The sequence below is a fragment of the Chiloscyllium plagiosum genome, chromosome 5 (genome assembly GCF_004010195.1).
Source record: "Chiloscyllium plagiosum isolate BGI_BamShark_2017 chromosome 5, ASM401019v2, whole genome shotgun sequence".
In the NCBI taxonomy this organism is placed as follows: Eukaryota; Metazoa; Chordata; class Chondrichthyes; order Orectolobiformes; family Hemiscylliidae; genus Chiloscyllium; species Chiloscyllium plagiosum.
In genome coordinates, this window is record NC_057714.1 from 41975482 (window position 1) to 41985692 (window position 10211).

Below are 10211 nucleotides of genomic sequence, written 5' to 3' on the forward strand. Positions count from 1 at the left end.
TTGGAGGTCGCGGCCTTTAGCTCCGCCCCTCCGACTCAGCGCTCGATTTCTTTAATGTCTCGGTTGTGCCTTTGCAGCGCGGCCGAGAGTGAGTCCCATCGACTTCGGGATTCTTCGATGAAAGTGTCGATCTTCGCATCCAGTTTGGAGATGATTTCCACGAAGTTCACCACTGTAGGTAAGTCCCCCGGGGCAGCTGCGGACGTCTCTGCTGCAGCTGGAGAGGGTGGGGGAGGGGTTCCTGCTTGCTGAGAGCTGCGGGCTCCCTTCCCTTTGGTCATTTTTACTAAAGATTAGATTGTTTAAATTTAATACTAAGCAACTAATTAAATTAAACAGCTATTTTGAATGATTTGGTGAGTGTGGTGGGGGTGGGTGACCCACTTTACCCAAGTCTTGGGAGGAGCACTGTAGGCTCAGACTTGCTGGGTCGCCGCCATCTTGGATCCCCCGGAACAGGCAATTCTGGACTTGATGATGTGTAATGAGGCAGACTTGATTAGGGTGCTTAAGGTGAAGGAACCCTGAAGGGACAGTGACCATGATATGATAGAACCTGCAGTTTGAGAGGCAGAAGTTGAAATCAGATGTAACAGTTTTACAGAGTTGATTGGAGAGGGAGCCTAGATGGGAAGATGGTGAAGGAGCAAAAAAACAGGAGTTTCTGGGGATAATTTGGGAGACACAGTAGAAATGCATCTCAAGGAAAAAGAAACATATGAAGGGGAGAATGAGGCAACCATGGCTGACAAGAGTAGTCAGTGACAGTGTAAAAGTGACAGAAAAAAACATACAATGTGGTGGTGATTAGTGGGAAGCTAGAAGATTGAGAAGCCTTTAAAAGCCTTTACAGCGGAGCTAGAAAAAGCAATAAGATGGGTGGGGAGAAGATGAAGTATTAGGGTAAGCTAGGTAGTAATACAAAATAAGATTGCAAGAGGATTTTAGACATACAAAAGGTAAGAATGAATCTGAAAGGTCTGAAGGTGGATAAATTATCCAGACTAGAAGGACTACACTGCAAAGTTACAGAGTCATACAGTCATACAGCAGAGAAATAGACCCTTCAGACAAAACTCATCTGGACTAGCCCAATCTGACTTAGTTCCATTTGCCAGCATTTGACCCCTATCCCTCTAAACCTTTCCTACAGCTGAGGAGATTGTACAGACGTTGGTGGTGACGGGAATCGGTCATTACTAAGATTTTAAGAGCCCATTATCATGGGTGAGATTATGGAGGACTTGGGAAGTGCATGGTAAAATAGGCAAAATTGAAGACTGGAGATGCTGGAAACCAGAGTTTAGATCAGAGTGGTGCTGGAAAAGCACAGCAGGTCAGGCAGCATCTGGGTAGAAGGAAAATCAACGTTGCCGGAAAAAGCCCTTCATCAGGAATAGAGGCAGAAAGCCTCCAGAGTGGAGAGATAAAATGGTAAAATGGGGCTGAGTCAGTGTGGCTTTGTCAAGTAGAGATCACAGAGTCGTAGAGATGTACAGCATGGAAACAGACCCTTTGGTCCAACTCGGCCATGCCGATCAGATATCCCAACCTAATCTAATCCCATTTGCCAGCACCTGGCCCATATGCCTCTAAACCCTTCCCATTCATATACCCATCCAGATGTTTTTTTAAATGTTGCAATTGTACTGGCCTCCACCACTTCCTCTGGCAGCTCATTCCATACACATACCACCCTCTGCGTGAAAAAGTTGCCCCTTAGGTCTCTTTTATATCTTTCCCCTCTCATCCTAAACCTATGCCCTCTAGTTCTGGACTCCCGCACCCCAGGGAAAATACCTTGTCTATTTGTCCTATCCATGCCCCTCATGATTTTATAAATCTCTATAATGCCACCCTTCAGCCTCTGACACTCCAGGGAAAATAGCCCCAGCCTATCAGCCTCTCCCTATACCTCAAATCCTCCAACCCTGGCAGCATCCTTGTAATTCTTTTCTGAACCCTTTCAAGTTTCAAAACATCCTTCTGATAGGAAGGAGAGCAGAATTGCATGCGATATTCCAAAAATGGCCTAACCAATGTCCTGTACAGTCACATGACCTCCCAACTCCTGTGCTCAATATTCTGACCAATAAAAGAAAGCGTATCAAATGCCTTCTTCATATCCTGGGTCTGGGTGGGTTGCTCTTCGGAGGGTTGGTGTGGACTTGTTGGGCCGAAGGGCCTGTTTCCACACTGTAAGTAATTTAATCTAAGTAATCTAATCTAATCCTATTGACTCTACTTTCAAGGAGCTATGAAACTGCACTCCAAGATCTCTTTGTTCAGCAACACTCCCTCGGACCTTACCATTAAGTGTAAAAGTCCTGCTGAGATTTGCTTTCCCAAGATGCAGCACCTTACATTTATCTAAATTAAACTCCATCTGCCACTCCTCCGCCCATTGGCCCATCTGATCGTGCCTGATAAATCTGCTAGAATTTCTTGAGAAGGTAATAAGCAAGTGAGACAAAGCAGAGGCAATGGATGTGATCTATTTGGATTTTTAGAAGGCTTCTGATAAGGTACCGCACAGGAGGCTGCTAAATAAGATAACAGCCTGTGGTGTTAGAGGTACTGGCATGGATAGAGGATTCAGTGACTGGCAGACAGTAGAGAGTGGGGATAAAGATGTTTATTTCAGGACACACCCAGCGACCAGTGGAGTTCACATTAATACAGTAACTATTTGAATGGAGGAATTGAGGGCTTTATTGTTAAATTTGCAAAGGACTGAAAGATAGGTGGTGGGACAGGTAGTTTTGAGGGACTGGGGAAATTGCAGAAGGATTTGGACAAACTAGCAGTGTGGGCATGGAAGTGATAGATGGAATAATGTGGAAAGTTATAGCAGGAAGAATATTTTCTAAACTATTTTCTAAATGGCAAGGGTTTTGAAAATCTGTAGCACAAAGGACTTAGGAGTCCTTGTTCAGGATTCTCTTAAAGTTAATATGCAGATTCAGTTGGCGGTTAGAAACGAAAATGCAATGTTAGCATTCATTTCAGGAAGGCTAGAATACAAGAGCAGAGATGTACTGCTGAGGCTGTAAAAGGCTTTGATTAAATTGCATTTGGAATATTGTGAGCAGTTTTAGGCCCTGATTCTCAGGGGTTGTCATATGAGGAACAGTTGAGAATTCTGGGTGTGTATTCAATGGAGTTTGGAAGGATGGTATTGGTGGGGTGGGGGGGCGGAGAGGTGATAGTAATTTGATGAAAACTTCCAAAATACTGACAGGCCTGGATAAAAAAGACATGGAGAAGATTATTCCATTTGTAGGAGAGACTAGGACCTCAGTGCACAGCCTCACAGTGAAGGGATGACCTTTCAGAACTAAGATGAGGAATTTCTTCAGCCAGAGGGCAGTTAACCTGTCATTTTTGCAGATGGCGGTGGAGGCCATTGAGTGTATTTAAAACAGAGATAGATAGTTTCTTGATTAGTAAGGGCATCAAGCGTTACAGGAAGAAGGCAGGAGAATTAAGTTAAGAAACATATCAACCATGATCAATTGGTGGAACAGACTCAATGCCTAATTGAGGGCGGCACGGTGGCTCAGCGCAGGGCAGCATAGTGGCTCGGCGGAAGGGGGCACAATGGCTCAGCGGTTAGCACTGCTGCCTCACAGTGCCAGTGACCCAGGTTCGATTCCCGCCTTTGGTGACTGTCTATGTGGAGTTTACACATTCTCCCTGTGTCTGCATGGGTTTTCCCCGGGTGCTCTGGTTTCCTCCCACAATCCAAAGATGTGCAAATCAGGGGAATTGGCCATGCTAAATTGCTCATAGTGTTAGGAGCATTAGTCAGGGCTAACCATAGTGAAATGGGTCTGGGTGGGTTACTGTTCGGAGGGTTGATGTGGACTTGCTGGGCCAAATGGCCTGTTTCTACATTTGGGAATCTAATCTAATTCTGCTCCCCTACCTTAAGATCTTATGTTTGCCTAATGTTGTGCATCCCAGTGGTTCTCAACCAATGCCCTTGAATCCCATAATTATTCCATCATCTTTCTGTTGTCCTTCCTCCCAGTGTAATAATAGAGTCTAACTGTTCTAGTATTTCAGTACTGGCTAATCAGATTATGGGAGGTTAACTTTGTGAATTGTCGACACTTCCTTCTAATTCACTGTTACAGTGTCAGTCTTTCTCCATTAGTCTCACCACTTGATATTCTTGCTTTTTTTAAACCAACTTCTCTCCAATGTTATTGTTCAAACATGTTTACATGACATAACTGATTCTTGAGGTATGTTCCGGTATCATTCACATCCAGAAACTGTTCAGCTAGCCAGGAGTCAGATAGTTGTTGTCAGGCTGACAGCTTTTCGCATCCACCCACAAACCAATCGGCAATCGGTTGCCAGCTGAATTCAATTTCGTGCACATCCCCAGGGTCAGATTGTCTACAAACATCTTACCCCACTGCTTGAATAAAGCAGCAGTGCAAACACTATTCACATTTGCTTTTTTAAAACAGCAATTGCTTCCACATTCCTTGTTTTTAGGAATAGTCTATTTTCCATTTCAGTCCACAATTATAAATAAAGAACAATAAAAAGATATAGTCTTTTAATTGAGACAATGTTGGAAGCTTGGTCTAACAGTATTTCTACTGGCAGCCCATATTGAGAAAAACAATTGAGCTAATTATTCTACCACGGCTTTAGCTGTAATTGCCAAAGGAATAGCTTCTGAAAATCCAGCTGTCATATCTATAATTGTAATGATATACTGGTGTTTAGTTTTCATTTTTTGTAATGGTCTTACACAATTTATTAACACTCCACGGAATGGTTCTACAAAAATATATATCAGTATTAATGGCGTTGGTGAGGCTCTCTCATTACCTGATCGCATGGCATGTTTTACAGAACTGCAGTGCATCCTTTTGAAGACCCAAACAGGAATATATGCCTGCTTATCGATGTTTGAGTCTTTGTATTCCTCCAAGTACAGCTGTGGAATTTCATGTACTTCCTTCCAAAGCTCTTTACTATATCAGGACAGAACCGTTACTGGAAGAATAACCATCATTCTTCATCTGCAGATCTGTGAGGATGCCTCCACTTCCCCCTCAGAACTCCATCTTTAAAAGAATAAAGTTCCAGAATTCCTTCAGCCTCAACCTTCGTGTGGGCTGATTGTGCTAACATACTTAATTCTGGATTTGCTTTCTCAGTTTCAATTAAAGACAACTTGCTAAATACTTCTTGTAAATTATCTCCAGCTTTTTTGAAAATATCTCATTGATCTTACAACTGATTGTGGTAGCACATTGACATCTGGTGATGGAGTTTGTTCGACCATTGTTCTGGTCTCTATATGTGCCGGTAAAAAAAAGCCTGGAATTTGTTCCTGTAACTGCTTCACCTCTTTAACAGCCTCTATGATGGACAAAGCTACAATCTTTACTCTGCACAAATGATTCTTTAGGAGTGAGTCGACCCATTAATGGGTAATTTCTGACCATTTCCAAATGTCACTGTTCTGGATAGTAGGTCACATTCTAGGTGCACTTTCTACAAAGGAACAGCCACTAATTCCATTTATCAAACTTCCATTTGGCTTTCAATATACTGTCTAGAGGAAAATGCAAGCTTGTCTATAGCACATATGAACATACGAATCGGGAGCAGGAGTAAGTAATTCAGCATCTTGAGTCTGCTTGATGATTCAATAAGATGAGTAAAACATTCCTGCCTTCCTGATAACCTTTCAACCCTTTGCTTAACAAGATTCTATCCACTTCTGCCTTTAAAATACATAAAGATTCTGTTTCCACTGCATTTTCAGGAAGAGGTTTCTAAAGACTCACAACCCTCACAAAAAGATTTTTGCCTAATCTGTATTAAACAGGTGATCCATGATTTTTAAACAGTAAACCCTAGTTCTAGATTCTTCCATAAGAGGAAACTTGCTCTTCACATCTACCCTGTCAAAACCCTTTAGGATTTTACATATTTTAAATTGTTTCTAACATCCAGCGACTACAAGCCAAGCCCAACCAACTCTTATAGGACAAAGTTAAAAATCACACAACACCAGGTTATAGTCCAACAAGTTTATTTGGAAGTACTAGCTCACCTGTATACCTGAAACATAAGCTCCTTATTTTCTCTCATAATGTATCTTAACATTGTATTAGTCTTCCAAATTTCTTACTGTATACTAACCTTTTGCAGTTCATACATGAGGACATCCAGATCCCTCTGCATCACAGACCTCTGTAATCTCTCACCACTTAGAAAACATGCTTCATCTTTTATTCTTCCTGCCAAAATGGACAATTTCAAAATTTTCCACATTATACTCCACTTGCTACACCTTTGCCCACTGATTTAAACTGTCAATATCTTTTTGTAACCTCCTTGTACCCTCTCTTTACTATTAGCTAGACAATCTTTCTTTCATCAATGCTAATATGTTAATGCTAAACTGCTGAGTTTTTAATTTCTGCAATAACCTTCGACGTGCCTTTTCAAATGCCTTCTGGAAATCTAAGTTCTCCTTTATCAATGACACATGTTGTCTCCTTAAAGAACTCCAATAGACTGATCAATCATATTTCCTTTCATAACGCGGTTGACCCTGCATAATTAACTTGAACTGATCCATGCGCCCTGATATAACTTGTTTAATAACAGCTTTTAACATTCTGTCTATGACAGATATTAAGCTAATTGGCAAGTAGTTTCCTGCTTTCTGTCTCCCCTTTTGAATGACGAGTTTGTTTTAACTCGTTATATGAATTTAGCCGTAACATTTGAAGAGAAAGGAGCTAGTTTCCTTTGACAAAAATCCTTCATAGCTCTGATCTACTTGCTCATCTCTCCTGCATGCTTAGTAGCATTTATATTCCAGTTAAAGCTACAACTTGATCTGTGGCATTATCTTTCTGAGCTCCTTTTCTAAACTCTCTCTTAAGTTTCATTGACTCCAAGTACAAAGGGCTTCTCACACAACTTCCAGCATTCTGAATAAAGGTGTCTCACTTTATTATGAAAGGAAGACTTATGTCTATGATTCTCACTTTCACCCTCAGCAACAGTTTTTCTGGTTTGAATTCCTGAGGTCTGTTCCTTCTTTACTTTGACGACTTGGCCTTCCTTTCACTCTCCCATGTTTTTGGGCCGATAGAGGGATGGAGAAAAAATTTGCCTCATGGATCAGATCATCATCATCAGCCATCTTCCCTGTCTTTCTAGCTGCTGCAAACCTCTGGTCTCTGGTTGAGAGTGAATTTTTAAATTCTTCTAAGAAAGTAATTTCTCTAAGAGCTTCATACATGGTATATACTCCCAATGTCCATATCTAATGACCAAAACTATTTTGCCTCAACCTTTCAAACTGTAGGTCTGCCTCGGTTGTTTTCTTAGGTTTTTGCCTATGTGCCTGAGGAACTAACTTATATGCATCCAGAACAGCCTCATAATGCATCAAAAGTTTTCTGACAGGAATATGTGAATCTCATATGCTTTATGTGTCAACCTGCTCTGCATGGGCAATATCCAAGTTTCCTTCACTGCTCCTTTCGTTTTACTACTTTATCAGACAATAAAGAACACCTCATTTTTTTTTCCTCAAAGTTTGGTACAGTTTATACAAACTTAAAATATTTCCTTATTCGATTTCAGATTAAGGTTAGGTTTTCCCTCATCAGAGCCTCCCTTTCAGGTCTCTCTTTTTAACTCTCGCCTTCTAAGCTGATATCTTTGTTCCAATTCCCTCTTCTTACCTTCCTGAAACTCCAATTCCAGCCTTTTAGGTGCTTCTTTTCTATCTCCTTTCTTTGAAGTATTCTCTCTTCTGAAACTCAAGAATTTTAAGTTCCAAATTTTCTTTTCTTTCTCTGATATTTGCATCTATTTCTGATCTAATTCTGTTTCATTTTGTTTTATGTTCAAGCTGCTTTAAGAGTAACTCAATAATAATTAATTTGGATAACTCATGACTTAGAGTACCTGGTCTCTCATGTTTTTCCACTAATCCCAAATAACATGCTAGTATGCAAATTATCTCTGCCTTTTTTGCCTTTGTAGTAAATTCCACATTTACCTTGATTACCAATTCTATTTGTTCACCCTTTGTAAAATTCTGTAAATCTGTCAGAGATGCATCCTCCATCTTAAAAATAAATTAGGTCCTTCCAATGCCTTCTCATTTCTTATAATGAGAAACCAAGTATCTGTTCCTTTCTCCTTTACTAATTATTGTTACTTCATGTCTACTTTCACATTGTTCGCATCCAAATAAATCCCACATAAGCTCCAAACTTTGACACAGGAGTAGTGTCCTGGAAATCAAGCCTGATCACTTCACAAGCTGTACCAGAAGCCAAAGTTTCATATTCAAACACCAAAAGTGGTCAATTTGTTTCTCTTTATTATTGCTAACTAGAATAAATGATACTTTCCATTAAACTTAAAAAATGTTAATTATAGGCAAACCTATTTTTAAACAGGTGACAAATTAAGGTTATCAACTGGGCTCCTACGTGACTTTAATCCCAAACACGTAAACATACACACATATACACACACACACAACACACACACACACAAAGAGACAGGATGAGTCACTGGCTCTGCACAGTAATTACGAGTGGGAAAATAAGGAAACTCTTAAAGATCAGAAGTCCAAGCTTAGAGTGTGGGTGACTTTCTCACAGTTCATTTGGTTTCATGTCTATGAGTTCATGTTGTTGTCAATTGCGGAATGATAGAAAAGCTTCAGACCAGATTTCAAATTCAGGTGAGAAACAATTACAAATCCCGATACCTGAATCCTTATTAGGTTTTCCAGGCTACTTCATCGACAGGAATACAAATGGCGCTATATTCATTTCCAAGATATGACTGTTACAGTCTGGGAGAAAGTTCTACATCAAACTCCCAGCAATTATTTACATCTTCTAGGTCTGTACTAAAGAAAACACTAGTTACCCCAGTCTTGAGTCTGTTGGTAGGCAATGGTGTCATAGAACCATTGGGTCTTTTCAGGTCTGTTTGCTCAACGATGAAAACAACAAACTTGATGCATATTTCTCTCAAAATCTTTGCTGGACACTACTTCTAAAATCAGAGTTTTTTGGTAAACAGAAAATAGACCATATTTGCCTTTGACTTTCTAGTTCATAAATCCTTTACAACCCAGTAACTGGAAAACATTATCAGGATTGCACAAAACCAGCATGGCATTATGAAAAGTATGTCATGCTTAACAAGTCTACTGGAGTTTTTGAAGATGCAAAGAGCAGAATAGTTCTTGTGGTTCTGTTCGCCGAGCTGGGACTAGTGCTGTATGGCACGGATCAGTGCTTGGGCCTCAGCTATTTAGGACAAATATAAATGACTTGAGGTAACCAAATGCAACATTTCCAAGTTTGCTGATATCACAAAACCAGACAGGATTGTGAGGTGTGAGGAGGATGCATGTAAGCTCCAAGGTGATTTAGACAAGTTGAATGAGTGAGCGAATAAATGACAGATGCAGTATATGTGGATAATTGTGAAGTTATACACTTCAGTATGAGAAACAGAAAGGAAGAGTTCTATTTAGATAATGACTTACTGATAAGAATGGATATGCAAAGGGAGTACGTCAATGAAAGCATACAGGCAAGTGCAACAAACAGTTAGGAAGATAAATGGTATTTTGGCTTTCATTTCAACAGGATGAGATTTCAGAAGTTGGGAAGTCTTATTGTAATTGTACAATCATGGTGAGACCACATCTAGAGTACCAAGAGCAGTTTTGGTCTCTCTACCGAAGAAAGAATTTGCTTGCCTTAGAAGAGGTGCTGGGGAGGTTCACGAGACTGCCACTGGGGTTGGCAGCACCGTCCTATGAGAAAAAAATAATTTACTGGGCCTTTATTTACTAGACTTTAGAAGGATAAGAGGGGATCTGATTGAAACATTTTAAATTCGAACAGGGCGAGACAAATTAGATGTAGGGAGGATATTTTTCCTAGGGTAAAAACAATGACTGCAGATGCTGGAAACCAGATTCTGGATTAGTGGTGCTGGAAGAGCACAGCAGTTCAGGCAGCATCCAAGGTGCTTCGAAATCGACGTTTCGGGCAAAAGCCCTTCATCAGGAATAAAGGCAGTGAGCCTGGAGCGTGGAGAGATAAGCTAGAGGAGTGTGGGGGTGGGGAGAAAGTAGCATAGAGTACAATGAGTGAGTGGGGGAGGGGATGAAGGTG

At 40.6% G+C, this 10211-nt stretch overlaps 1 protein-coding gene across 12 annotated transcripts in view; it reads right to left on the reverse strand.

Moving 5' to 3' along the window:
* The window catches only part of ppp1r9a (protein phosphatase 1, regulatory subunit 9A), a 360369-nt gene that overhangs the window by 14743 nt on the left and 335415 nt on the right, over nt 1–10211 (reverse strand). The window contains exon 22 of one of the 12 annotated variants that reach the window (XR_006311675.1): nt 6178–6275. The exons of the other annotated variants lie outside the window; for them this stretch is intronic. The gene's annotated coding sequence lies outside the window, so the exon portion shown is untranslated. The remainder of the gene's footprint in view (nt 1–6177; nt 6276–10211) is intronic. 12 annotated transcript variants of the gene reach the window in all.